Source organism: Phascolarctos cinereus, unplaced genomic scaffold, assembly GCF_003287225.1.
Source record: "Phascolarctos cinereus isolate Bilbo 61053 unplaced genomic scaffold, phaCin_HiC Scaffold_4;HRSCAF=312, whole genome shotgun sequence".
Lineage (NCBI taxonomy): Eukaryota > Metazoa > Chordata > Mammalia > Diprotodontia > Phascolarctidae > Phascolarctos > Phascolarctos cinereus.
In genome coordinates this window covers 612,531,138-612,558,191 of record NW_027555847.1, presented here as the reverse complement: position 1 = coordinate 612,558,191, position 27,054 = coordinate 612,531,138, and the positions used below count along the sequence as shown (strand labels likewise).

Below are 27,054 nucleotides of genomic sequence, written 5' to 3'. Positions count from 1 at the left end.
CCTGCTGTAAACCATGATACTTTTTTCTTGAGCCATAAACTTGAAGTTTTTATTTTCTTTCTTCTTTTTTGCAAAGATGAACTTTTCCAGCACTGAGCAGAGCCAGGGAATCTGAGCCCAATAGTCTCAGGCCATCAGATGACAGGCTCTTGTCTCCATTTCAGTCACCTCTGCCTAGCTCTGGGTTGGAAGCACTGCTGGTTCAAAGCTAATGGGGCCACTGTCACTTCTGTCCTGCAGCAGACTGGCTAAGCTCTCAGCTTCAGTCTCTACTGAAGCCAACAACATGAGAAAACCAAGCCAATAAAAATGAATTTTTTTCATTAAAAACCCTTTATATTCATTCCATGTTGTTTTGAAATCACAGAAGTTAGGTGAGGGAAAACAAACAAACAAGGGAACAAATACAACTGAAGAGCACAGCATCTCCCAAAAGTTCTCAGCTTTAATGGAGTCTTTGGTTAAGAGGAGAGCAAGACCCATATATGTGATTTACCATGTAACTTAGTAAAGGGGCTCAATCCTAGGGCCAGGCAGAGGCTGGGAGCAACATATTCCAGGACCTCAGCTCTCCTCAACAAAGGGCTCCAAGTATATCCAAACCCTCTTTCCTGCTGGGTATTCCCTGGCCTGTCCAGTTCTGGATCCTCTTGAATGCTATCATTGTGCAGGTCTTCAGACTCCACCTCTCTCCCTCGTTCTGTCCTTGTTCTTGTTCTTCATCCTCAACACTCTCCCCCTTCTGGGTTGTGGACTCATCATTCACTGGAGCTGAGGGATCAGCATTAGGCTCCTCCTCTGTCTTCTCCTTGGGGGCCTCTCCTCCTGCCAATTTATCTTCACTCTTCTCCATCTTTGTTTTGACCTTCTCCAAAGCAAGTTTGTTAGCTTTCTGGTTTGCTTCAGCCTTTGGTCCCAGGACTCTTGATTTGAGCCTTCTGGTGCTTTCTCCATCACTTCCTGCTTGGCTTTATAATGGAGAATCTTTTTTAGCATGTCCACCACATCTGTGTTCTTCTGGAGAGTCTCAGAGGTCACCTGCAGGCTCCCCAGCTCCTACATAGCAGCGAGGCATCTTTTTACATCTGTGCTGTCAACCTTCAATCTAAACTTGATCTCACTGTGTAACTAGTGCAGTCTCTGGTCCACAGACATCTCTTCTTTTTAATCCTCTACTCTGGAAGCACCTCTGACTTCTTCCTGGCTTGCACCACTTTCACAGACTTGGCTCAGGGACTTCTCTGGGCCGTTTCTTTTCTCCTTCTGGTTCGGTTTCTTTGATGGTTCTAAGAATTGAGATGATGGGTTCTTCACTGGATTCTTCACCTCCTTCTCTTGCTCTGGCTCGGAATCAGAGGACCAAGGAACTCAGCCACAAACTTTCTTGCCCTTGTTCTTGATGGGCCCATCTTCTTTGATCTGAGCCTTATTGCTGTTGCTCTTGAGGTGCATCTCCTTCCTCTCAGCCCTTTCTTTCTTCCACTCCTTTTCCTCCTCTTGTTCCTGCTGTCAGCGTAGCTACTGCTCCTGCTTCTGTTTCTCTTCCAGCTCCCGATTTTAGATGCAGTGATTGTGGTGTTAATAGACATTAATTTCCTTACTGATTGCCTTGTTCTGTCTTGTATATGCATGCCCACATGTCCACTCTATTTAAAAAAAAAACAACTTTAATTGATCTTTTCACACCTTTAATGTGTTTGCCTTATCTGTCTCTTTTCCTAGGCAAAGTCCTGGTAGGAGAGAGGGAAGGGAAGTTGTATTTAACTGTTGTCTCTAGTTCCTCCTCCCTTCCCCCATCTCAGGCCTTTGAAATCGGGATTTAATTTACTATTAATCCTCCCCACCCCTCACAAATCAACAAGATTTGCCCCCTCCAATGTATCCATACATCTCTTTAACCCTAAATCCAATATCCTTTCTCAGTCGTCTGTCTTAACCTCTCTGCTTCATTTGACAATATTAACAAGATTTTGTCTTGTATACTATCCTCCCTGGGTTTTCATGGTAACACTCTCTTCTAGTTTTCCTATCAATACTTCTTACTCTTCTTTATAAGGTCATTTTCCATATAACACCTCTGTCTAGGATTGTAACCTGGGTCTTTTCTCTTTCTACCATGTCTAAGGTATCTTATCAGATCTCATAGGTTCAACTATCATATCCATGTAGATGATTTCTCCAAATTTACATTTCCATTCTTTGTCTCTTTCAAAAGTTTTAGTCCCACCTTACCAATTACCAGCTGCACATCTTCATCTGGATGTCACATAGACATTTCAAACTCTATTTGTCCGAAGAGAACACATTATCTTTTCTTCTAAACCTACTTTTCTTCTAACTTAACTATCTCTCAAGGGCAACACCATTTTTTCAATAAGAGGAGGAACTGATAACCCCAAAGACATCTTTTCCACTTCATTTCTTTTTTGCCTCCACCCCCATTCAACAAGTTACCATGTCTTGTTAGTTCTTCCATCATAGCATCTCTTAAATACTCCTCCTTTTTGCTCACTTGATCAATAAGCAATAATTTATGAAATGTCTACTATATGCTAGGCAGTATAATAATCTCCTAATTGGTCTCTCTGCATCTAGCCTCTCTCTTATCTAATTCATCTTTCAAACACCTGCTAAATTAATTTTTTTTTCCTGAGACTACAGGTCTGACCATGGTACTCCCTGCTTAAGTAAGCTTCCTTGTGCCTATAGAATAAAACACAAATTTAGCTGTTTGGCCTTTAAACCTCCACACAATCTGGCTTGAATTTATCTTTCCAGACTGATTTTACCTTACTACCTCTCACCCAGCAGATATTTCAGCCAAACTGGCTCATTTCTTGTTTTCCACATATGGCATTCTATCACTTGTCTCTGTGCTTTGTGCAGACTATTTCTTGTATCCAGATTTCTTTTGGTCCTTATCTATAAAACTTAAATTCTTAAATTTCTTTAAGACTCAGATTAAATAGCACTTCCCACATAATTCCTCTTCTGATTCCCTCAATTCTTAGTGCCCTGCTGTGTCCCTACCCCCCAAAAAATACTTTTCACTTATATTTCTAGATTATTATTTAACATTCTTTTCTTTTTAAATTTTGAGTTCTAGATTCTCTCCATCCCCAACTCATTCAGCACTCACTGAGAAGACAAATAATATATTAATTATACATGTAAAATCAAGCAAAACATTATTCCATTTCAGCCAGATTGCAAAAAGAAAAGGAAAAAGAAAGTGAGAAAAGTATACTTCCACTTACACTCAGAGTTCATCAGTTTTTCTCTAGAAGTGGATGGCATTTTTTCATCATGAGTGTTTTGGAATTGTTTTAGATCACTGTATTGATCAAAGTAGCCAAGTCTATTAGAGTTGATAATCATCACAACATTGCTGTTATTGTACACAACGATCTCTTGGTTTTTCTCACTTCTCTTTGAAGTACCTCATGCAGTTCTTCCTATGTTTTTTCTGAAGCCATCTCCTTATATTTTCTTATAACACAATAGTACTCCATCCCAATCATATACCACAACCTGCTTAGCCATTCTGAACCGAGGATCATCCCTTCAATTTCCAATTCCTTGCCACCACAAAAAGAGCTGCTATAAATATTTTTGTACATAAAGGTCTTTTTTCCTTTGATTTCTTTTGGGTACAGACCTAGTAGTGGTACTGCTGGATCAAGGGGTATACATTGTTCTATATCCCTTTCACCTTAGTTCCAAATTGTTCTTATATGTTGAATTTTCCATTAAGTTCTGCTGTTTTTGTCACAAATACCTGAAAGTCTTTCAGCTAGCTAAATGTCCATTTATTTTCATTCAAGCTTATATTCAACTTTGCTGGGTAAGTTTCCCTTGGTCATAACCCTAGTTCTTTTGCTCTATGAAATATAGTTTTTTAAGACCTGTGGTCCTTCAACATAGCAGCTGCTAGGTCTTGTGTAATCCTTATTATAGTTCCATGATATTTCAGTTTTTTCCCTTGTTTCTTGCAATATTTTTTCCTTTACCTGGGAACTATGAAACTTGGCTATGTTTTCCTACTGGGATTTCTTTCAGGTGGTGATAAGTGGATTGTTTTTTTTTCTATTTCTGCTTTACCTTCTTGTTCTAGAACTCCAAAGCAATTTTCCTTCATAGCTCGTGTGTGTGTGTGTGTGTGTGTGTGTGTGTGTGTGTGTGTGTGGCAATTGGGGTTAAGTGACTTGCCCCAGAGTCACACAGCTAGTGAGTGTTGTGTGTTTGAGGCTGGATTTGAGCTCAGATCCTCCTGACTTTAGGGCCAGTGCTCTATCCACTGCACCCCCTAGCTGCCCTGATAGTTTCTTATAATATGGTATCAATATTCTTTTTTAATCATAATTTTCAAGTAGTCTGACTGTTCTTATATTATTTATCCAGATCAGTTATTTTTCTTATGAGATGGTTCACATTCTCTTCTTGTGTTTAAATGTCAAATTTTCTATTCAGCTCTGGTCTTTTCATCAGGAATGCTTGGAAGTTTCCTGTTTCCTTAAATGCTTATTTTTTACCTTTGAAGGATTGTAATCAGTTTTTCTGCTAAGATTATACTTGGTTGTAATCCTAGCTCCTTTGCCTTCTAGAATAGCATATTATAAGACCTCCCCTCCTTTAATGAGGAAGCTTCTAGATCTTGTGTGATCCTATGATTCCATGATAGTTGAATTGGTTCTTTCTGTCTGCTTGCAATATTTTCTCTTGACCTGGGAGCTCTGGAATTTGTCTATAATATTCCTGGGAATTTTTATTTTGGGATCTCTTTCAGAAAGTGATTGGTAGATTCTTTCAATGTTTCTTTTATCCTCTGGCTTGACAATGTTGGGGTACTTTTCCTTTATAATTTCTTATTGCATATATTTTGTATCTACATATCTGTTTTCACTTTTTTTTCCGTTATCAGTAGAATGCAAGTTCCTTGAGGGTAGATACTCTGTATGTGCATGTGTGTATTTGTGTGTGTGTGTGTGTGTGTGTGTGTATCTTGTGTGCTGGAATATAGTAGGTGCTTATCCTTTGCTTATGTAATTAAATCTAATAGAATTATTCAAGGGGATTTTTGAATCCCTAACTAATTCAATGCAACTTTACTGACTGCCAAGAGGATCTTTCACTGTGTATGCTTTGGTTCATTTGTAGCCTTCAGCATTTGAGAGGCCTGGGGTGAACCTGAGATTTGGCAGATATCATGAGGGGTAGCTAATACTCTTCATCCCTATGCAATGCATCTCCTGGCTTATGGAGTCTCTCTTAATTATTTAAACCTGTTCCTGAGACTGATCTCAGATCAGCAGAGTCAAAAAAAACTTTAAATCCATTCATAATGAAAATTGACAAAGTTTGTATGAGACAAAAAAACCCCTTAATTTTAAATGAAACACAGGTCTTTGCAGTGAGGCATACTTAAAAATGGGACAGCTGGGCCTTTTTTTCAATTTGGCAACTTTTAATGTTATGATTTATTGCATTGCTCAAATTTCTTTTTTTAAAAAAAGGTACATTTTACCTAATGGAGCAACTTATGGTAGGGAAAATGCCCACTTTAAAATACATAAGCATTCTGGTACAAATAAGCCTTCCAAATTGTCTTCTAAGCCACTGGTAAATTAATATTGACTAATGGTATATCTTATGATTATAAAAGAAAATACCTAAGTCATTAATAGTTAGTGTTTTGTATCATGCATCACTAGAATTGACTTTGACTTTGAAATGTTAATCTTTCTCATTCAGAAAATTTGAAAATTATGCATTCACTTTACAAATTCAATATTTACTTAGTACATACCATATGCAAACAAGAAAATGGTCAAAAAGATAAAATAAATAAACGTACAAAGAGGTTCAAATTATGAGAGATTGCTTCCAGTTGACAGTAGGCAGAAGTGGGGGATTAGGAAGGATTTCAGAAATGTGAAAGAGTATATCCAAAGGTATGGAGGTGAGAAAAGCAGAGTAGAGGGGAATAGCAAGTAGTCTGATATGGCTGGAATATAGATTGTATGAAATAGAGAATGGAAATGTAGGATGTAGTTAGATTAAAATTAGTCCTTAATAATGACATGGGTGTGATGAATATATTCCATAGATAACAGTAGACATAAGAGCAATTGAGAAACCACCATAACAATACAGTGAAGAAGATGGGGCAGCTAGGTGGCAAAGTGGATAGAGCACTGGCCATGAAGTCAGGAGGACCTGAGTTCAAATCCAGCCTCAGACACATAATGCTTACTAGCTGTGTGACCCTGGGTAAGTCACTTAACCCCATTGCCTAGAAAAAATAAAAATTAAAAATAAAAGAATACAGTGAAGAGTCAGTGCTAGTTCAAATTTTCTTGGTGGCAGTAGAAATGGAAAGGAGGAAATAGGTGCAAGGAGTATTTCAGAGACTGAATTAATAGGGATTGGCCACTGATTTTTTGTGGGTAGTGAAGAAATGAAAGGACTTAAAAATGACTCCAAGTTTTGAAAACTAGATAACTGGGAGAACGTTGGTTTTAATCAACAAAAATGGGAAATTTGGGAAATCAGCATGTCCAATCAAGTTTGAGGAATTGGCCAGAAATCTAAATTTCAAGTGAATAACTTGAATATGTGTGTGTGTGTGTGTGTGCATGTGTGTGTGTGTGCATGTGTGTGTGTGTGTATTATATGGATAACTAGAGCACAGAGGAGTGGTCAAGGTTTCAGATTCAGACTTGGGAATCATATTTATGAGGTTATAATTGTAGCTATTAGAATGGCCAAGGTTCAATGAGGGAGGACAGTGGGGGAGTAAGGGACAACAAAGGAGGGAAAGACAGAAATACTGAATCAATGATTACAGTTTAAGGGGAAGTGGAGGTGGGGTGTGGGGATAGTGAAGAGAGTAAACAATTTGGCAGAGAAGTTTGAAGAGAATGAAAAGTCTCCAAATTATAAGGAGGATAGAATATCAAGAAGGGCATAGTAAAGACTGCTTTATATGAGTGAAACTGATCTTTCCCAGACAAAGCATATTAAAGTAGTGCGATCCACCCAGCCATGAGCTGGATCAAGATCAAACCAGCTTTTGAGAGGTGAATGTTAAATTTTCAACATGAATATTTACATCAGAAACTAGTAAACCCTAAAATCAGGGATTAATTTATTATTTTGTTGATTTTCTAGACTTAACAAATTGGTGGAATGGATATTAATAATGCATATTAAACTTAGTTTAAATACAGTTTTTTTTTCCTCCTCTCTCTCCTTCAGAAAGCCTATTGTTAAAAATTTACAAGTACATCCTTGATTTGACCTGGGGACTGAGAAATGGGTTGTGAGACATTAGAGGCACACCATATAGGCTACTCTTTTCAGAAATTAAGCAATAAAGGGGATAGAAAAATGACTTGAGAATGTAGTAGCATTAAGGAGAATTTTCTTTGAGTAAGCAAGAAATCAGTAAATGGGGGAGATCTTAAAAAAAATTGAGAAACATGATGATCAGTAGATCAAGGTCTTAGAGAAGATGAGATGGAGATAAGTTGCAGTGTACAGTCGAGTAAACATTATAATAAGGTTTCCTGATCTTCTGAGAGAAAATATGAATTTTAAATAAGATGAAGACAAAACAAAACAAAACAAAACATTGAAGTTTTGAGGTGTGAAGATGCATTGAAGGAAATATGTATGGACTCAATTTATTGTTGTTCATTTGTTTCAGTCATGTCCAACTCTTTGTGACTCAATTTGGGGTTTTCTTTGCAAAAACACTGTAGTGGTTTGCCATTTCCTTCTTTAGCTCATTTTACAGAAGAGAAACTGAGGCAAACAGGGTGAAGTGACTTCCCCAGTCACATAGATAGCAAGTATTTGAGGCCAGATTTCAACTCAGGAAGATGAGCCTTCCTAACTTTGTGTCTGGCACTGTGCTACCAGGCTGCAAACTTCTCAGTAAATCAGGAGTTGGGGGAGGGGAGGGGATGGAGTGTACTAAGGGATTGAGAAAAGGAGAACATACTCCTCTTGCTGCCTCGCCAACTTGACACTTGCTGGTTGGGTACGCAAGGTCCTGTGTGAGTCCATATTCCTAACTATATGGTTCATGAATTTCTACTGATGTGATTTTATTTCACTGTCAGTCAGTAAACACAATTAACCCAAAACAAAGATGATATTTTAAGAACAATAATAATGGAAGCTTGCTCCATAAACCTCGGACAAACTTTCCCACAGGTATACATAGTGCCAGTGAGTATGCCTAGAGTATGCTGGTAGAAAGCTATCCATGTAAAGAACAGTTATGGCCAAGCAGCTCAAGTTTCTGTCACTACAAGGGAAGTCAGTAGGTAGGAAGCCTTTTTACATGGTACTCTTCACCTATACACAGCATCTCTGCTGGGCAACTTGCTGACATGGACTCCTTGGGACTAGTCTTCTTCATAGTTTGGCAACTGACTATTTAGGATAATTCCTACTAGGTAATTATTACTAGGATATTTCTCTCGAATGTACAGATGACTCTTCTCTATCTGGAATATTTTTCACCTGTCTCCTGGTTTCTCTTTAGGGCTTCCTCCCTTAGTTATTTTGTCAACTGTTTGGGTAGTACCTGAGCTGGTAAGATAGTCTGGCTTTTGAAAAGGAGGAAAGAGATGCACGGGATAGGGGGGAGGGGGGGGGCCGGATCCAAGATGGAGAAGTGAAAGCAGTGACTTGCTTGAGCTCTCCCCCAAACCCTTCCAAATAGTCATAAAAAAATGGCTCCAAACAAATTCTGAAGCAGTAAAACCCAGAAAAAGAGAGTGAAACGGATTTCCAGCCCAAGACAACCTGGAAGGTTCATCAGAAAGGTGTATCGCACCGGGCTGGGAGCTCAGAGCAGGTGGCGTGGGTGCTCAAGCCGCAGCAAACCTGGAGCAGGCCTCAGAGGATTGAATCTTGGGCAGTTGTGGCGGTTTCCAGACTCCTCAATCCACCAATGACAAAGATAATTTAGAAGGTCAGTGGGAAAAGTCTGTTTCTGTCTCTGCTGAGACATGAAGGCGGGGTCTCAGCTCCAGTCCCCAAGAGCTTGACCCTGGTGGGGGGAAGGAGGGGGCAGCTGTTTCCCAAGTTTCTGGCCCATAGACTGAGGGGAAATCCAGTGGCTGATGGAGAGAGAGATTGCAGGTATCTCTTTGCCAGTGCTGAGGCAGGAATCTCTTGCTTTGCCCCTGTTTGGATCTGGGTCACAGTTCTGGGCAGGGTGCTGGGGTAAGGAGGAGCGCTGGCATTGGTGGAGCTTGTAGTGGCTGTACAGGGAAACCGCTCCTCACAGTTACAGGACAGAAAGGAGTACTTGTGGTCACAGGCCAGGAAAGGAGTAAACACTTTGCCCCTTATCATATCACCCTGGAAGAACTGAAAATTTACAGGTCCCTAGAAATATCTCTGAAAATAGCTGCACAAAACCCCTGAAGCTTTTGGACAGTACATTCTCCACATTCAAGCAGACTCTTACCTTAACAAAGAGTTTAAAACTCAAGTAATTGGCCGGGATCATGAGCAAGCAGTGCAAAAAGAGTCAGACTATATTATCTTACTTTGGTGAAAAAGAAGATCAAAATATACAACCAGAAGAAGACAACAAAGTCAAAGCTCCTACATCCAAAGCCTCCAAGAAAAATATGAATCAGTCCCAGGCCTTGGAAGAGCTCAAAAGGGATTTTGAGAAGCCAGTAAGGGAAGTAGAGGAAAAACTGGGAAGAGAAATAAGGGTGATGCAAGAAAATCACGAAAAACAAGTCAACAGCTTGCTAAAGGAGACACCAAAAAATATTGAAGAAAGTAACACCTTAAAAAAAAAGCCTAACCCAAATGGCAAAAGAGGTCCAAAAAGCCAATGAGGAGAAAAATGCCCTAAAAAGCAAAATTGGCCAAATGGAAAAGGAAGTCCAAAAGATTACTGAAGAAAATACTTCCTTAAAAATTAGAATAGAGCAATTGGAAGCTAGTGACTTTATGAGAAATCAAGACACTGTAAAAAATCCAAAAGAATGAAAAATAGAAACAATGTGAAATATCTCATTGGAAAAACAACTGACCTGGAAAATAGATCCAGGAGAGAGAATTTAAAAATTATTGGACTATCTGAAAGCCATGATCAAAAAAAGAGGCTAGACATCATCTTTCAAGAAATTATCAAGGAAAACTGCCCTGATATATTAGAACCAGAGGGCAAAATAGAAATTGAAAGAATCCACAGATCTCCTCCTGAAAGAGATCCCAAAGGAAAACTCCTAGGAATATTATAGCCAAATTCCAGAGTTCCCAGGTCAAGTAGAAAATATTACAAGCTGCCAGAAGGAAACAATTCAAGTACTGTGGAAACACAATCAGGATAACACAAGATTTAGCAGCTTCTACATTAAAGGACTGCAGGGCATGGAATATAATATTCCAGAGGGCAAAGGAGATAGGATTACAACCAAGAATCACCTACCCAGCAAAACTGAGTATAATCCTTCAGGGGAAAAAATGGTCATTCAGTGAAATAGAGGACTTTCAAGCATTCCTGATGAAAAGACCAGAGCTGAATAGAAAATTTGACTTTCAAATACAGGACTCAAGTGGAACATGAAGAGGTAAACAGGAAAGAGAAATCATAAGAGACTTATTAAGATTGAACTGTTTACATTCCTGCATGGAAAGATGATATTTATAACTCATGAGACCTTTGTCAGTATTAGGGTAGTTGGAGGAAAAAAAAATTATGCGTATATATAGATAGATAGAGGGCACAGGGTGAGTTGAAGATTAAGGGGTCATATCTGGAGAATAAAATTAAGGAATGAGAGAGGATTATACTTGGAGAAGAAGAAAGGGAGAGGTAATGGTGTAAATTATCTCACAAAAAAAAGAAAAGAAAAGTCTCTTGCAGTGGAGGGGAAACCAGGGAAGGTGAAAGGGAATGAGTGAATCTTATTCTCATAGGTTTCGGCTTAAAGAGGGAATAACATACACAGTCAATTGAGTATGGAAATCTGTCTTACCCTACAGGAAAATAGGGGGAGAAGGGGGCAAGAGAGCAGGGGGATGATAGAGAGTAGGGCAGATTGGGAAAGGGGGTAATCAGAAGTAAATACTTCTGAGGAGGGACAGGGTCAAAAGAAAGATTAGAATAAATGGGAGGGCAGGATAGGATTAAGGGAAGTAGAGTCTACTATGGAAGTGTTTTGCGTAACTGCACATGTACAATCTATATTGAGTTGCTTGCCTTTTCAATGATGGTGGGTGGGGAGGGAGGAAGAGAGAAAATTTGAAACCTAAAGTTTTAGAAACATATGTTTAAAAAAAAAGTTTTCACAAGCTACTGGGAAGTGAGAGATACAGAAAATGGGGTACAGAAGTCTATCCTGCCCTGTGGGAAAATGGAAAGGGAGAGGGATAAGAGAAGGGGGGAGAGATGGAAGAAAGGACAGACTAGGGGAAGGGATGTTCAGAATGCATGCTATCTTGGGGTAGGGGGAGGGGTGAGATGGGGTGAAAATTTGGAGCTCAAAAACTTGTGGAAGTGAATGTTGAAAACTAAAAATAAATAAATTTGTATTAAAAAACTTTAAAAAAAGAGGAAAGAAATCTTTCCATCCTCTCAAAAACTTGGGGAGTTAGGGTTATCTATCATTTCTTTTATAGCCAGTTTTTTTCTGCTTCAAGGAATCACACTCCATGGAGCTTTCTTGACTATTGCCCCAAATAGCAAACTTGCTTTCTTCAAAGGCCACCAGGGGCATGAATGATTTTACTTATCAATTTCAAGCTACATTTTAATTCCATCAAGATTGATTCAAAAACTTCTTCACTCTTTTGGAAAGAATAAGAAATAGTGTAATGCTCTCTTATGCTTCATTTGAAACCTTCACCATTGTGTTTCTTTCACCTATTCCATACATCATGTGATTATATCAACTGGGTTGTGTAGGGGAATTATTGATTAGAGATATCCTGACACACTCTATCTTCCTGAAATGTTATTTGTACGTGTTTTGTTGTACAATCACAAGGGCTTTTAAAAGATGTTCTGGAAACAATGGGGTTGTTGGAGTTACGAGCAAAGGATTTCTGGAACTTCTTTCCTATGGAGAGGCATTTGATCCACCTTACTGTGCCTCTATCTTCATACTTGCTAAAGGAAAAGAACTGGGGCAGCAGTGTGCAGTGGAGAGAGTAGTGGCCTTGGAGTCAGGAGGACCTGAGTTCAAATCCAACTTCAGACACTTGACACTTACTAGTTGTGTGACTCTGGGCAAGTCACTTAATCCCAATTTCCTTGCCAAAAAAAAAAAAGAATAATAAAGGAAAAGAACTGTTGTATAATATACCATATAGAGATATTATCAAGAGTCAAACGTTTTGCTAGCTAAGCCCTTAAAATCTAGTAATATTCATACTAATACCACTAATAAAATGAACCACAAAAAAAAGAAAAATCACTGTAGGTGGGTAACTCTAAAACTGGTCCATTCAAAACAGTCACCAGCTTTGATGTGAGGTATGCTCACTGTGTAATGTGGAAAAAGTGGTTGGAGAAAATCTGCTGTTTAAGCATCAGTAACACAGACATCTTTATTGTTTAGGAAGCAAAATACACCCATTAGGGAATCACTCCATCATTTCTAAAAGTGAATGAAAACATCCTGATGAAATACAGGATGAGTGCAAACAGACTACACCCTTCCTATTTCAGCAATGAGGAGCTGTTAAGAGCCAACCCCTCCTCCCTACTGACATCCATCCAGTTTACTAAAGGACTTTAGTTGGCTAGGAAACTGTCTGTATCTGAGCTGCTGCTAAAGCATGCCACTGTTGAGTCACCAGCTGAAAAGCCCACAGGCCTGTCAGTTGCTTTCCTTTCCTTTTTGTGGTCTGAGGGAGTGAATAAAAAAAAGAAAGAAAGAAAAAGAAACTTTCCTCCTGTCATGTTTCCCTTTTCATCTTTGAGTCATTGCCCCCACCCCTTACTCACTTTATTTCTTCCAGCTTTTAATTATCACCCTTCTACTAACCCATCCCTTGCTAATCTCAGGAGCTTTTTAAAAGGAGGCTTGCTCACCAAATTTGCCTTGCCAAGTCCTCATTTGGAAAAAAATAATAATCTTTCTCTCTCCTTCCAGCTGCCAAATGTCATCATGAGTCATATTTTTTTACTCAGTTGACAGAAACACTTAATATAAAAGCTGTCCTTTCCCATAGCTGCTTCTTAGCTAACACTCCTTTGCCATTGACTTAAAATAACTGATAAGATACAGTATCCAACCAGAGTAGCATACCTGGCTGTTGTGCCAGCTGTATGTAGACTTTCTGTCTCTGTTATATCTGGTGAAAGCAATGGAATCAAAAGTTTGGCAAAAAAAAAAAAAGTAAATGTTAGTAACCTTGCTTGTTCCATCTTAGGAGTTCATGGGAAGTTACTCACATCCTGAATAAAGTTGAGTTGTATATATTAAGTCAGTAATTAGGTAACCAAAATTGCTCACTCATATCCATTAATGTCAAAGGTTTAGGTTACTTGTCAATTAAGGGGAGACTCTTCTTTTTTTAATAGTCTCAATATACACACGTTCCCTGTATTCACAGTCTTAAGGAATATAGAATGAAAGCCCCTTGAGATCAGAGACTGAATTTTGGCCTTTGCTTCCCTTAATGCCAAAAATGATGCCTGACGCAGTATGTTTTTAATAAACGGCTGCTGAATCATTGAAGGAAAATTCCATTTTGTCATTTAATCATGTGTATGTATGCTATTTTGTTTGTCTTTCATCATGAAAGGATTAAGATTTCCTCAAAACATCTACTTTTCTGGAATACCATTTGTTCTAAAAACCAACCCCATGTATTACATAGGAAAATAAGCTTTAAAAAAAAGAATAATCATAATAGTACTGTTTCTGTTATGTAGAAGATTATAATATATATATATATATATATATATATGTAATTGTGAATACGTCATCTTGCTTTCTACTTTTCATACCCATTTTTATCTAAACCGGGAATCATTCATACCACCATGCTACCACCAAGCAAAATCAGCTATGAGTATGTTGGGGATGGGGGCCTGAGACTGGATTTCAACTTACCTCTTTTATCATCTCTTAATATGTAGTATATAGATGTTATAGAAATATTTGTTTTATTTCTTAAGTTCAGAATAACAATAAAATTCAAAAACTGAAATACGTATTGTTGATTTAAGGCATATCAAACATATAATTAAATTTGCCTTGACTGTGTGTGTGTGTGTATGTGTGTGTGTGTGTGTATCCTTTATGGAACTATTAGTTTCAATAAACAGCTCTATTTGGTATTAGATAGAATGAAACTAAGCTAGAAAGCTAATTGAGGACTAGTTTAGCTTAGTTTGAAGAGCCTTACCACCAGATGCATTTACCAGAGCCTTACCACCAGGTGATATATCTTTTTTTTTTTAAACATACAATTCACTGAGACTTTTTAATAAGGTATAAAAGTTGTGAGTTGTATTGGTGGAGAGGTTACTCATCCAGATGAAATTGTGGATATTTTCCCATTAATGGGGCCATTATTTCATCAATATGTGATAGGGACTGGACCTATGATTTCATTGATATAAGCCAAAGCAGGTGGGCACCTTGTCTTTGAGTTATAGTCTCAGAAAGGTGCCTCAAACACTGAATGGCTAATCAATTTGGCCAGCATAAAACAGCTGTTATGTGTCAGAGGCAGGACCTGAGCCTGGTTCTTTCTTGGGGCCAAGTTTCTATCAACTACCTTTCTTCACCCATATGGTATTGGAAATAGCAACATTATACTAATGATAATAGGGTAGATTTCAATGCATTCTTACCTGTTTTATCTTATGTGAATTTTGTCCATATTCTCCCATACATAGGAGCCACCTAAAGGGCTCAATTCTTTCATTTAGACCTTTTTAACAGTGTACATGTACTAGTGTCAACAAAAAGGGAGACTAAGAGTGAATTCACTTCAAATTGTGGAGTAGTAGAAGAAGGGAAGATATATTTTCTGACTATGCACTCATTTTCTCCTGCATTAGAATGTAAGGACTAGGGGTTTTATTCTTTGTACTTGTATTCCCAGGGGCTTAGAACAGTGACTGACATACAGTAGATGTTCAATAAATATTTGTTGATTGATAGAAGATCCAAATGAATGTTCCATTCCAATGTCATCAGATCCCTACTCCTTACCTCATACTGTATCTGCCCTTAGGGGTATCCTGGTGGCTCCCCAGTGGTCAAATGCTGGGGTGCCACTTGTCATTCTCCTCATGTGCCAGACAGTTGTATCTGGTCCTGGTCACATATCCCCCTAGCTAGTTGCCTATTCTTTAAGCCATATGGAAAGGGTGGAAGACAATGGATGCCCTGTCAGAGGATACAGTGCCTTCAGTTAAGGGGGCAGTGAAAAGTCTGTACATTTTCTCCATCCCTGGTTTCAGGTACTTAGCTCATTAAGGTGTTAAGGTTTAAAGATGAGAGAAGAACTAGAGTGTTGAACACTGAAAAGAATACTGGAATTGAAGGCTAGAGGACCCTGGTGCAAATTCAAACTCTGCCACTTATTACTTACATAACTGAGCAGATTGCTTAAGCTTTCCAGGCCTCAGCTTACTTTGAAGAATAATAAAACAGTTAGATTAGAAAGTGAAAATTAGAATAGGACTTTAATAAAGTAGGGCAATAAGTATGATCCCCATTTTATATATGCAAAGAATGAAACAACATAAAGTAGAAAGAATTCTATGCTACAAGTTAGGATGCTGGAAGTTCCACCCAATAGAAGCCTTATAATCTTGGGGGAAGTAACTTAACCTCTCCTTCAATATTCTCCTTCATAACATTAAGTAGTTAGACTAGGAGATTTCTGTGGTTCTTTCTAGCTGTAGAATTCTTCCATTTGTATGAAGAATGGCTTTTATGTAGTACCTTTCATAAGGACATAGAACTAATAGTCAGTGGAGCAGGGACTTCTAAATTGTAATTCAGCGCTCTTTCCATTACGTGATGCTGCTTGGTATAGGTAGTTAGCCAGTCAAAAAGATGGCATCCACAGTGAAGAAGGCTGTTAAGTTTATCCCATTCAAAAATTAGTTAAAGGAACTGGGATTGTTTAGCTTGAATAAGAGATGACTTAGGGAAAATATTGAAATTATCTTTAAGTATGTAAAGAACTTTCATATGGATAAATCACTAGCATTCTTCATTACCACATGTGACAGTATGGGAAACAGTTTCAGAGACACAGATGTTAGCTTAATTTGGGGATGTGGGGGGAGGGAAACTTCCCAATAATGCCAGCTATCCAATAGTATAATGGGTTGCCTCAGGTAGGAGTGAGTTCTCTCTCCATGGAGAGTCTTCAAAAAAAGACATGTGAATAATGTAGAAGAAACCTTTGATCTGTTATAGAACTAGGTAGCCTCTAAGTGCCTTTGAACTTTTTTTCTACTAGTACATTATTATTCTCCTTTAAAACATGGAAACTGATAAATCAAGATCATGTAAAAATTAGAAGCAACAACTGAATTTTACATCCCTAGTTTAGCATTTTTTAAAAGCTAGATTAGTCAGTCAACAAACATTTATTAAATACCAACTATGTGCTGGGAACTGTGCTAAATTATGGGGACACAAAGAAATGCAAATGGTAGTTTGTGCTCTCATGGAGTTCACAGTATAAATGTAATGTTTGTTCTAAATCTTTAAAAACATGGTTGTAGCATTAAAGTATTAATTTAAAGCTTTCAGAGTAAGAAAGAAGATATTTGGAATTTTGAGAGACTAAAGAGAAAGATTAACATAATTATTTAAAACTTAATTCATGTGCTTCATTTCTAGTGTCAGTCAATGTTAAGAGAATTTGCAGAGTTAAGAGAAAATGCAGTCTCTTGGATTTGTAAAAAGTTTAAAACTAAACATGCTGTGAAATAACATCAAATAGACAGGTACTTTTAAATTCAGTTGTTTTTTTTTTTTGTGCTAAGACCTTGCTGCTAGCTGCTTTTAAGACAGCTATACTCCTGTCAACTTAGTGTTACCTTCAAGGGAAATGGTAATAGGACATTATTAAAAACATGAGCTCTTATTATGTACATGGCAGGAATCAGAATGGTAACTTTTCTCACATTTATGATAAATTTTAGTGAAAATCTCAGGGAAATGGGTACATGATTTAAATATAAACAGTGATACAATAAGCAAATCATGAGAGCAAGAAATAGTTTAGCTGTCAGATCAGTGGAAAAGGGAAGAATTTATGAACAAATAAGAGATAGAAAGCATTAGTAGATGTAAAATGGACAATTTTGATTATATTGAGTTAAAAAAGTTTTTGTACAAACAAAACCAATGCAACCAAGATTAGAAGGAAAGCAGAAAATTAGGGGAAAAATTTTACAACAAGTGTCTCTGATAAAGGCCTCATTTCTCACATACATAAAGAACAGATTCAAATTTATAAGAATACAAATCATCCCCAGTTGATAAATGGTCAAAGGATATGAACAGGCAATTTTCAAATAAAATAATCAAAGCTATCTTTAGTCATATGAAAAAAATGCTCTAAATCACTATTGATTAGAGAAATACACATAAAATAAGTCTGAGATACCACTTCACACTTATCAGATCAGCTAATATGACAGAAAAGGAAAATGGTAAATGTTGGAGGGGATGTGGAGAAAGTGGGACACTAATGCACTTTCAGTGGAGTTGTGAACTGATCCAACCATTCTAGAGAGAAATTGGAACTATGTCCAAAGGGCTATAAAAATGTGCATAGCTTTTGACCCAGCAATACTACTACTAGGTCTGTATCCCAAAGTGATTAGAAAGAAGGAAGGGGAGAGAATCTATTTCTGCAAAAATATTTATAGCAGGTCGTTTTTGTAGTGACAAAGAATTGGAAATTGATAAGATATGGCTGAATCGGGTAATGGCTGAACAACATGTAGTATATGATTATGATGGCATTTTACTGTGCTATAAGAAATGATGGGAAGGCTGATTTCAGAAGAAATCTGGAAATACTTAAATGAACTGATACAAAGTGAAGTGAGCAGAACTGGGAGAACATTATACACAGTAACAGCAACATTGTGCGATGATCAACTTTCATAGACTTGACTCTTCTCAGTAAAACAATGATCCAAGGAAATTCCAAAGGATTCGTGATGAAAAATGCTATCTACCTCAAGAGAAAGAACAGATGGAATATAAATTCAAATCAAAGCACACTCTTTTTCACTTTCTATATTTTTTATGGTTCCCCCCTCTCAATTCTCACTTCCTGCCCTGGTCTTTGGCTCTATGTCTTCTTTCATAGCATGACTAATATGGTAATATGTTTCACATGATTGAACATGTCTAACCTATATCAATTCGCTTACATCTCAGGGAGAAGGGAGTTGAGGGAGGGAGAGAAAAACTTTGGAACTCAAAAATTTTTAATGAATTTTAAAAATTGTATTTACATATAACTGGGGAAAAATAAAATATTATTTTAAAACATAAACTCAGGGAACTAAAGCCCAGTTTCAGCTATTTATTTAACTTTGTTTCTCATCAAGTCACACATCAAAATTGGAATCTATTTGGAGAATTAACCTAATAAAACAAAGTTCACACTACTTTCATGGACATTATAAAAATCATTAAAATATTTAAAATGCCATGATAAAATTCTTGCATGCAATTTGTCAACTTTTTCTTCAATTAACAAATTGCAATGCCATAATAATAAATATTGAGCTTTGAAACATTTTAGTAACAATCCAGCAGAACTCAATATGCTACGTGTATGACCCCAGAAGAAACATTGTGGCCTTTTACAAATTTTTTTTTTTGGTCATCACATTTTTTTTGCCAGTTTTTGCAATTCTACTTCCTTTTTACTTTGCCTGCAATCAAGACTCTAACCATAGCACTTGGCTCTGGGGATCAATCTTGAGCAAGCCAACTAAAGGAAAACTTCCTGTCTGGCTCTATGCTTCAGTTGTATTCTGTTAGAATTTGCTTATACATAAGACACATTTCAAACTGAATAAGGTTTAGAAAAAATATTTTGCTTTATGGAAATATCTGTTGATTCTTAAAAGCTATTGATGTTTTCAGATGTTCTATATAGAAAAAAAAGATAAGAAAGAATGTTTCTATATCTCATTGATATAAGAATGTAACCTTGTGAGTATTATTTCATTCTTATTATTTGCATCCCAGTGCCTAACATAGTGCCTTGACAAAAGGAAGGTACTTTATCAGTCCTTACTGATTGATTATTGAATATAAAACACATACAGCTTAAAAAACCCTCTGAATTATGATCTCACATGTATGAACAAAAGTAATAAAGCAATGCTGATAAGATTGGAGAGAAACAGGTACATTCATTCATCTCATCATTGGTTGAATTACAAATTAATAGAACTTTTTTTTAAACAATCTAGATGTACATGGTAAAAGTTATAAAAATAATCATAACATTCAATCTGACAATTCCATTATTGTTAACACATTTTGAAAGCACTCTTAGAAACAAACAAATTACCAGTTTTGACAGCAGTGTCATTTGCAATTGCGAAGTAACAGAAACCTTGAGGAAACTGAAATACAAAGCAATAGGAAGTGATTAACTACATTGTGGTGTATTAATGCATTTTTTTTCACTTGGACCTGTGATTTCATGAGTGTATTCATCAGTGTGGGGAGTTTCATAAGGAGAGTCTGTCAGCCCATTAAGATCAACAATTATTCTACAGTCTTAGGGAGTTGGTTTGGAATATTGAGAAGTTTTGTGACCTGTCTAGGATGCAAAGCCAATTTGTGGCAGAGGTGGGATGTGAACCCAGCCCTTCCTGATTCATTATGCCACAGTCCCACAGAAGTCTAATGCAATTAAGGTTGACAGGTATGATGAACATAAACCAATTGTCAAAAGAACCTGCAAAATCATGCAAAGTGAAAAAGACCAAGAAGAAATAGAATTAAAAAAATACATATCCAGACTTGTGGTTTAATTGGTGTAAGAAGTTCCTGATGGTTTCTCTAACAAAATGTAGACTGGCAACTATTTTTAAGTTTATAGTTTTATTGTGGGGGCCTCTGAGAGGTGCCAAAATTGCCCGGGTTACATAGTCAATGTATGTCAAAACTGATGTCAGACAATAAGATCTTCTGATCTTTGAGGCCTGTACTCTATCCATAATGCCATACTACATCTCACTATAACTATCTTAAAAGGAAAAGTGAATGTGAATAAATGGACAGAAAAATAATACTAAAAGAGACAGATGAAAAAGGCATAATATTTTATTTCTTGAATTTCATGAAATGTAAATACTTTGAAAACCACATTTAATCAGTTAAATTAATGTTTAACATTAAGTTTGTAATAAATCTTTTTTTAAAAGGATGATGCTATAGCTATCTTTTATTTTTCTCATATCTATCTATCTGAGTTATTAATTCTAGCAATTAATTCTCATCATATACTTAATTTCATCTCAATGGAGTTGTATGTGGAATCATACATCATGATTACAACCCAATTTAGAGTTAATTTGTTCAATATAACATCATATACCTTAACTTGTGACCTTTCACATTGGAGAATTGAATTTGTTACTAAATGGACTTTAGCACTATATTCTATTTTCTGTATGGTTTGGTTCCATCTTTTATATTAGAAATCCTTTCAAATATTTATTGTACAGCAATAATTGGTTAAAATTAAGGTTTATTTCTTTAATTTGGATTTAAATTTTTCAATCTATTCTTTTAAGTTTTAATTTCTCCAGAAGCATGATTCTTGACCTGAAATGTATTTTCCAGTTTGAGAAACAGTATGTTTACTGAATATAGATAGATAGAGATACATAAACGGAAGAGAAACAGCATATCTATCTACATATCTATCTATCTATATGATGTGTATATATTTTTCAACATATGACAGCTATTAATTGATCCTATAAGTAAACAAAAATAAATTTCTCAACCTATAGGAAGAGCATTCACTACTGTTAAGGATAGTGTTGTTGTTGTTGTTGCTGTTGTTATTTTTTGATGCACTGGGAATATATACACAAAAAAATAAAAACCTAGATTTGAGGGACCTCAGAGATGACCCAGTCTAGTCTACACCTGAGAGAGAATGCTTTTTATAAAATGCCTGATAGGTCATCTTTCAGCCTTTACTTGAAAATGATCAATGGTAGGGAACCCTCTACCTATGAGACAACCCATTTCACTTTTGGACTTTTTAGGATTTTATGTCCCTTACATTAGGCCTAGAAATGCCTCTATGCAATTTCTACCAATTAATTCTAGTTTTTCCCTTTGAGAAAAAAATGAACAGCTAGAGTCACCCTCCAACAAATCAATTTTTCAAATATTTGGTTGTTGAATAATCTTATCCTTGTATACCATTTGTTCTCAAGGTTGAACAACACCAGTTCCTCCAACTTATCTTTGGATGGTATGGTTTCAATAACTCAGAAAGCATAGTCACATTATCAAATAAATCTCAGATCCCTTATACCATTTGTTGTAATTATTCTTTGAAATTCTTTTAAAAAATGATGAAACTCCAAGAAGAAAGAAAGTTTTCTAATTTTTAAGTGGTATTGATGGGGTGATTGGGTGTTTGTGTTTGGGTGCTTGTGCTTGGACCCCAATTTCTCCCTAGCCTCAGAAATGCTATCCCTGACAGTTTCTCCCCAGCCCAAGGATACCACGCTTAGCAATTACTCATGAGTGGGCCCCAGCAAGACCCTTATCTCTCTCTTTGGTGCAGTTACAAACAACACCTGAAGGAATTATTAGTTTGAACTGGCGTTTCACTAGGTCATAAAGACATACTACCACCCTACCTCATTATCTACATCCTGGACTCCTCATTAATTGTATTCTAGACTTAAGACATATGTATACTCCCTACATCTATCTTGTCCAACAAGACCCTGATTGGTGTCAGACTGGACAACTCTCCATTACCCTGAACTCTAGTTAACTTACTGACATAGCAGGCCTAAAACCACACCTCCATGTGGCCCCCCTTGTGGGCTTTTCCTAGTGAATTCTGGGTAAAACGCCTGTGCAGTAGGTACAAGAAGTGCATGTTCTTTTAAGAACTGACCACTCCTTAAACACTCCCTAATCCCACCCTGAATCATCTAGTTAATATATTTGGCACATGTTTTATTGTATTTTATCCTATATAAACTTTAACTGTACCACTCTAAGATTGCAGGATCCTTAAGAATCCTTGCTTTCTGAAAAGTGTAACAATAAATTTTTGCCACCTTGACTTAAAGAATGCTTGAGTCTGTGAATTCATTCCAGAAGACCCCATTGTGTACTCCAGTCTTTGAGGGGTCACAACCTCTCAATCTCTCAAAAAGCAACAGTATGACATAATAGAACCAATACTAGACTTGGCTTCAATCAGGAATTCTGAGATAAAAACCTGGCTTCCTATCAGTATATCTTTTATAAATGATTCTACTTCTCTGGGCCTCAGTTCTCTCATTTGTAAAATGGGGGAAAAAAATCAAACCATTAATTAGTACCCCACAGGGTTATTATGAATGGTAAAGGTGCTTTGTAAAACTTAAAATGCTGTGTAAAGGTTGTTATTATTTTCTTTTGGTTGAAATATCCAGGTCAATCATCTCATGCTATTATATCACTTTCCATGTCATAGATGAAAAAAGCATCAACTCAAAAGCCCATGTTACAAGTTCAGCACATGACTGGGAATAGATCTTATGTCCTGAAACTCAACTACATGGTTCGTTTCTTGTATTTCTATGGCTAAAGGAAAAAAAGGAAATGAAAATAACTAAGTCAAGACTCTTTCTTCTCTTTCTTTTTAGTTTTTAACATTCACTTTTATAAGATTTTGAGTTCTAAATTTCCTCCCCACCTTTCTGTTCCCCACCAAGATGGCATGCAATCTGATATAGGTTATTCATGTACAATCATATTAGACATATTTCCACATTGGTTGTATTGTGAAAAAAGAATCAGAACAAAATGGAAAAATGAGAAAGAAAAAAAAGAGAGAAAAGATTATGTTTTGATCTTCATTCAGACACCATAGTTTTTTCTCTGAATGTGGATAGCATTTTCTATCATGAGCCCTTTGGAATTGTCTTAGATCATTGCATTGCTGAGAAGAGCTAAATGTATCAAAGTTGGTCATCTCACAATGTTGCTGTTACTGTGAGCAATGTTCTCCTGGTTCTGCTCACTTCCCTCAGCTTCAGCTCATGTAAGTCTTTTCAGGGTTTTTCTGAAATCTACCTGCTCATCATTTCCTGTGAAACAATAGCAGTCCATCATATTCATATACTACAACTTGTTTAGACATTTCCTAATTGATGGTCATCCCCTCAATTTTCATTTTTTTGCCATCATAAAAAGAGCTGCTGTAAAATTTTTTGTACATGTAGGCCCTTTTACCATTTTTATGATTCTTTGGGATGCAGCCTTAGTAGTTGTATAGCCCTTTGGGTATAGATGAAAATTGATCCCCAGAATGGTTGGATCAGTTCACAACTCAACCTGTAATGCATTAGCATTCCAATTTTCCCACGTCTTTTCCAACATTTATTATTTTCCTGTTTGTCATGTTAGCCAATCTGATATGTGTGATGTGGTACCTCAGAGCTGTTTTAATTTGCATTTATCTAATCAATAGTGATTTAGACCATTTTTTCAGATGAGTATAGATAGCTTTAATTTTTTCATCTGAAAACTGCCTGTTCATATCCTTTGACCATTTATCAACTAAGGAGTGGCTTATATTCTTATTTGACTCAGTTCTCTATTTTAGAAATGAGCTTTTGTCAAAGACACTGGCTGGAAAAATTATTTCCCAGCTCTCTGCTTCCCTTCTAATCTTAGTTTTATTGGCTTTGTGCAAAATCTTTTTAATTTAATGTAATCAAAATTATCCATTTTGTATTTCATAATATTCTCTATTTTTTGTTTGGTCATAACTTCTTATATTCTCCATAAATCTGACAGGTAATCTATTTCTTGCTCTCCTAATTTGCTTATAGTATCACCCTAAATTGTGTCTAAATTATGTACTCATTTTGACCTTATCTTGGCATATGGTGTAAGATGTTGGTATATGCCTAGTTTCTGCCATACTATTTTCTGGTTTTCCCAGTAGTTTTTGTCAAATAGTGAGTTCTCATCCCAGAAGCTGGAGTCTTTGGGTTTAGCAAATAGTAGATTATGAAGTCATTGACCACTGTTGTACCTAACCTATTCCATTGATCCACCACTCTATTTCTTAGCCACTACCAAGTAGTTTTGATTGCTGCTTTATAATACAGCAATAGTTAGGCCACCTTCCCTTGAAATTCTTTTCTTTAATTCCCTTGATATTCTTGTAAGTCAAGACTCTTGAAAACAAATTACAGTACAGCTTAAACTGTAGAAATATGTTATTTCTGTTTCTTTTATTTTTCAGAGACCATCTTTTGGATTGATAGTAAATGAAAAATAAAAACCACCATCAGCAAAGAAGCAACAAAAAAAAAATTTAAATCAAGAAGGCATATCCAATAAAAGAGTCAAATCACATAATATTTATGTATTATATAATGTTGTTATTTTATTTTAATTCTTCACAGTCACTTTTAGAATTCTTTATTGTAACTCTTATTTTGTATATGCCTTCATGTATACATGTTGTCTTCTCTTATAGAATGTAAGCTACTTGAAAGCAAGGACTGTTTGACTTCCATTTTTATCTCTGTAGCCATAGTCCCAAGAATGTTGGAGGCAGTCAATAATTTATTACAGAAAATTAGGTCCGTGAGCAGAATTCAGAATGAAATACAATACACAGAAACACTGACATTCAGAGATAATCTAAAGCCTATTAAATAAACAATGATAAAAGTGTTCCATGTAAACCAAAATTTGAACCTTACAGCACAAAATATCATGTCTGATATATACTAAAATTAAATGAGAAAAAACTATGAAGAGATATCGGATGAAAAATAGGTGATCTGATTGGAATGTATGGAAACTTTACCTTTCTATTAATAGTCATGATAGCAAGTAAGCCTTACTCTTCCAGAAGCAAAACAGAGGGTGGGTTAGCATAAAACACATTGCAGTGATTTTCCTCTTGTCTTTATACTCTAAATTTAATAGAAATGGTTGCTGCTTCTCAAATTGCAAACAAACTCTAATTCCCATAGGTCCCAATTTTGAGCTAAGTCCCATCCAGCCTATGAAGCTAATGATTGACTTTTGAAAGTTTCTATAACCTTTGTCACAACCAGAACTCCTAAGTGGAGTGGAATCTTTAAAAAGTAGTCCTTTTCCTAGACACAAGCTGATAAAATGGCTTTACTGGGGGAAAAATGAGAAGAAACCCTTATATTTCTACCTTTCAATACTGTACTTAAGAGGATTTTTTTTTTAAGGAAGAAATAGCTTCTTCATAGCAAAGCCAATAATTTACTAATATGTTTTTTAACAAAAAATTTTTATACTTTAGACACAAATTAACAAACATGTGGTCTTATTGGTAACAACCTCTTTTAAAAATATATTTGGGAGTATAAATTTAAAGGGACAATAGAAGTCATCTCAATGATCTCATCTTTCAAACAAGTCAACTGAAGTTCACTTTCCCAAGGTCACTTACTTAAGTGGCAATTGTCAGAGCTGTGATTAGAATGCAGGTACTCCAGACCACCTTTCTTTTTTAGAGAGGTAGAGCAGTGAATTGAGTGCTCAATTTGGAGTCATAGAGACCTGAGTTCACATTATGCATTAGTCACTTTCTTCCTGTGTAACTAAGTCAATTAAGGTTTTCTGTGCCTCAATATTTTCATCTGTACCTACCTCTTTGGGTTGTTATGATGGTCAAATAAGGGCACTTTGTAAACCTAAATGTAAACCTAACCAGGCCTGCACAACCTGCGGCCTGTCAAAGAATTCTGGGTGGCCCATGAAAAATGTAGGACCCTCTATGTTTTTTGCCAATCACCAGAAATCCTTTGGCTAGCCACAGGTTGTACAGACCTGGCCAAACCTATTGTTATTAATGGTGCTAATATTGTTATTGTTGTTACCACTATCACTATTACTACATCTAATACCACCACAACCACCACTGCTACTAGTCTACTACCATAGCTACTCTCACCACCACCCCCACTACCAGTAGTGCTACTAATATTACTGCTATTATGACGACACTTACAAGATTACAACTGCCTCCTTTGTGGTGATCAAATGTTGCCCAGTTAAGGGCATTTGTATTCAACATATGACTCTCTTATTCATTAACATTTGACCCATTTAGAGAGAATTAGAGGATCTCAATTAATTCCTAATTTAATATTTTGACTTAAAATTTCTCCCAATCACATACCATAGGCTTTGAGATAAGCATTTGATGAAATATTTCAACATGATTCTATACTTATGGAATTGTCACCCCTATTCATATATATCAGTTGTTATTGTTGGTTTGTTTTTATGGTCCTGAAGGTTTATTTGATATCAAGGGAAAAAAGAGAAGAAGAGAGAGAAGAACCTATAGATATAAATATATAGATATTTGCAAAATTATTTATAAAAATACTTTTAATAAAAATTGAGGGAAAAAACAGTCATCATATGCATAAGGAAACATTTTTAGTTTTAGCATTTTTAGCTATTTCTGGTTAGATTGTAATGAGTCCTAAGGGAGGGGCATACTCTTTCAGGAATCTCTAATGAACTTTGTGGAAATGGAAAATTTTAAAATGACTTTGCCAAAATCATTTTCTGATTTCCATTTTTGATAGTGGCTATTTTTTCCTTTCCTCTCCATACCTTGGAAAGAAGTTATTTCTTGCTTCATTTTGTTCACCATCTCTGAACCAACCACCGTTGGGTTCTGTTTCCTTTCCTTAAAGGCCACAATAGCTATTTTTGGCTGGAAATAGACATTCTCACATGTCATCATGTGCAATCTTGTCAGTGTTCTGCAAACATTCCAGTTCAT

At 36.4% G+C, this 27,054-nt stretch overlaps 1 pseudogene; it reads right to left on the bottom strand.

Annotated features, from left to right (window-relative positions):
• Positions 1-461: 461 nt before the first annotated feature.
• LOC110193553 (hepatoma-derived growth factor-related protein 2-like) lies at positions 462-27,054 on the bottom strand (annotated as a pseudogene).